Source organism: Rhipicephalus microplus, chromosome 2, assembly GCF_043290135.1.
Source record: "Rhipicephalus microplus isolate Deutch F79 chromosome 2, USDA_Rmic, whole genome shotgun sequence".
Taxonomy (NCBI): Eukaryota; Metazoa; Arthropoda; class Arachnida; order Ixodida; family Ixodidae; genus Rhipicephalus; species Rhipicephalus microplus.
Genome location: NC_134701.1, coordinates 197621723 through 197625897, shown reverse-complemented (window position 1 = coordinate 197625897; position 4175 = coordinate 197621723).

Below are 4175 nucleotides of genomic sequence, written 5' to 3'. Positions count from 1 at the left end.
TATTTTCTGTAGTATACTTGACCGCAGTTACTCAATGGCAAATCTGTTGCGATGCTCATAATTACTTATATATGTACACACACACACACACACACACACGCACACACACACACACACACACACACACACACACACACACACACACACACACACACACACATATATATATATATATATATATATATATATATATATATATATATATATATATATATATATATATATATATATATATATATATATATATATATATATGTAAGGGAAAGAAGTGTATACCTAAGGGCTCGTTTTTCCGTGTTTTAACACAATATTAATGTGATATAACAGACAGTAATGCCAAGGAATGTACAGGGGAAGTTATTCAAACCAAATGGAATGCAAATAAGAAGAAAGAAAAGTGGATGAAAAAATTACCAACTGTGAGCAGGAATCGAACCTACGACCTTCGAATTTTTTTTCATCCACTTTTCTTTCTTCTTATTTACATTCCATTTGGTTTTAATAACTTCCCCTGTACATTCCTTGGCATTACTGTCTGTTATATCTCATATCTATATATATATATATATATATATATATATTCAGTGTAAGAATTTATTGGACTTCATCTTCCTCATCTGTCACATGAACCATCATCAGTCTTCGTTTCCTTGCAGGTCAGTGGTTGCTCACATGTTTCGACGGGATTTGAATGGCGTAAGCTGCCTCCCCAGACGTTTCACCCCTGAAGAAGCTGACCACAGTAACGTGGGCTTGAACCCACGACCTCCCGCAGCTGAAGCGGACACTCAACCACAAGGCCACGGCTGCGGTCTGCGGTAGGTAGTGAATTCCTAATATATATATATATATATATATATATATATATATATATATATATATATATATATATATATATATATATATATATATATATATATATATATATATATATATATATACATATAGGCTTTAGGCTTAATAAAGGTCCTCATAATGGACCAGTGTTTATAACAATATACAAAGATGCTTCTTCGGCAATGCTGGTAGCTGCTTCTCGTAGGGCCAGCTTATCGCTGACCAAATGGTGGGCCATTCATCATGTCAGGCTGAGTCTTTCTGTTCCAACGTGACAACCCTAGGCACATTCTCGCGGATCTGGCAGTACATTATTAGTTTCATTTCATTTAATCAGTGCTCCACCGTTTGGAGACTGTCGTGGTAGTCTGAATATATGCCAGTGATTGGTATACAATAACCCACATAACGTAGGAACCTGTGAAAAACAGGAATCACAAGTGGCCGCACGAACAACGATAGTTTCCTAAAGCTTTCGTCATAGAACTCTTTTCATCAGTCGCGTGTGGCACGTACCCTCTGTAGACGGCTCGTGGTATAGGGCTGTGCACCACAGGTGAACAGTGCCGGTGGATCGACATCCCACAAGGTCGCGGTATTTTTCCTCGTGCAGAAAGAACCAGTTTTCAAAAAAAAAAGAAAAGTCAGCCCAGAAAGACTGAAAAAGAATCGAAGTTGGAAGGTGCCACAGGTCGTATGTCAAGCCAGGGACACCATGAATAGACTTTGGTCTTCGTCATTAGAACGTTAAGCAGCTCATGCTACAGAAAATACGGTGCCTATGCGTCAAAGAGGTGGTTGTTGTGGTTTAAGTTAGTTGAAGTTACTTGTGGTTGTTCCAGTTAGAAATTCAAATCACCAGATTACGCTGTAGAATCCCGCATTTGAATTAATAATGACATAAAGCTGGCCTCACAGCGTCTCCGTTATGTGTCTCTCGCAAGGAAATAGAAACAATAGAGAATTTTTTATTCTGTTGCCGTCATTCTTATCAAAGGAACAGACATCTGGTCGATCCAATTGAAAAGCTAGGTTCCGAAACAAAAGTTGCAGTAATTTTACCCTTTAAAGAGATTACAATAGGTTATAGTAACAAAGATGTTTGCTCTGCTGTGTTTGCGCACATAAAGAAAACAAAAAGATTGACTTGTTAATAAATTATTCTTTTTATCTTCGGCTCTGAGCCTATCTGACTGCCTGACCGCTCAATCGTGTAGCATTTTCATTCGTTATTTACGATTTCATTTTAGCCCCGTCCCGGTGGTCTAGTGGCTGAGGTACTCGGCTGCTGACCCGCAGGTCGCGGGATCGAATCCCGGCTGTGGCGGCTGCATTTGTGATGGAGGCGGAAATGTTGTAGGCCCGTATGCTCAGATTTGGGTGCACGTTATAGAACCCCAGGTGGTCGAAATTTCCGGAGCCCTCCACTATGGCGTCTCTCATAATCATATGGTGGTTTGGGACGTTAAACCCCACAAATCAGTCAATCAATCATGTATGATTTAGTTTTATAGACTGAATTTCTATTGAATGTTCTTCTATACATAACCCGAAAATTTGAAGATCCCGCCACTCGGTTCTCGGCCAATCCCTTATTGTGGGTGAGTACCAGAGTTCTGAGAGGAACATCATTGTCGTCTTCATGAGAGATGCGAAGGCTTGGTTTTAGTGCAAGTTTCATCCTCGGGAGTGTGGACATCCGTGTCGTGCATGTGATGCATGTGCTGTTAAAATCGAAACTTCTTGCACTAACAGCATCTAGCAAAAGCCTAACAAAGGCCTAGAAGCAAGTAAGAATCAACATTTATGACCTAGCTAAGGCCTAGATTCAACCTATAGAAGCAACCAGATTAACCTCCAGCGAGGCTTGCGCACCTTCGTGTTAGGGAAGCAATTTTTTTAAGCGCGTTGTTCAAAAACGTGTCACTCATCCTGTCGAAACTAAAGAAAAACAAGTTTGCCTGTTTCTATTATTGCAAGCGCAACCCAGCTGGTGCGCTGTTCCAAACTGGGCAAAGCAGCAAAACTTTTATTCTGAAGTCGTTAATAGTGATTGGTCGTGTATGACTGCTGAACGCGTGGAGAGCTGTACCTTTGTGCTAGCCTGGCACCTACATGATTATATCTACACGATTACTGAGCTGGCTGCAAAAAAGTTAATAGAAAGGACGCCAGTTATTATTCTTAGATTTGCCTTACACATTTGCAGTTTTCTCAGAAATTGGTGTAGCTTCATAAACAGTAATGATTTGATTAAAGCACCATTTCTAACCCATGGTATCTTGTCAGTCCATTTATACAGTTTTTAAACACTAACTAAAGAAAACTCGTTCAGGCACCATGGGGCTAATTGGCAGTACACGGATTTGCTTTATGTTCGTGCTTGGGGCTTAGAATGTGCTACAATTGCGCGTCGAATGCGGCTTCAAATTCGTTTATTGTTATGTCTTGGTGCTTGTTTTTGACAAAGTAATCAGTCATCGTGAACATCGTGAGCCGATTTGCGTTGCTGAGCCTAAACAATTTACACGATCTTCCAATAAAGGCAACCTTAGGTAGCATGCGAACCAGCACTTGGGTCGACTTGCAGTTTCATTCGTCACGGGCACTTTGCCTAATTTTGACGCGCCCTTGCAAGTGGAGCACACCATGAATTCACTGTAGTCTCAGTTGCTGTTACTCGTCCCTGAACTGTGTTTGAAACACGCCTTCAACCCCGCCGTGGTGGTCCAGGAATTAAGGTACTAGGCTGCTAACCCACAGGCCGCGGGACGGAATCCCGGTTTCGGCGGCTGCATTTCCGATGGAGGCGGAAAATGATGTAGGCCCGCGTGCTCAGATTTGCGTGCACGTTAAAGAACCCCAGATGGTAGAAATCTGCGGAGCCCTCCACTGTAGCGTCTCTCATAACCATATAGTGGTTTTTGGGACGATAAACCCCACATATTAATCATCAAGAGTGGGTAAATAAGAAATCATTAGAAGATGCTTTCGTCGTAACGTGGACATTAAAATGGTCCAGTTGATGATGATGATGCCACATGTGTAAATCGTGTATAACGGATCATTCGGTGTGAATGATGGAGAGTGGGGCGAAGCATTCCTCCGTCCATGCGTCCGTCTGTGTGACCGTCCATGCATCTGTTCGTGCGCCCGTTCCTGCGTTCGTTCATGCATCCGCCCCTGCGTCCGTTCATGCGTCCATCCAAGCATCTGTCTGTGTGTCCGTTCGTCCATCTATTCAACACTCCAAGTCCCACCATCTCGCATCTTTTGATCATATATTCCCCATATAGAAGCACCGCCATTCAGTGGACATTCCAAGGACTAAACGAGAG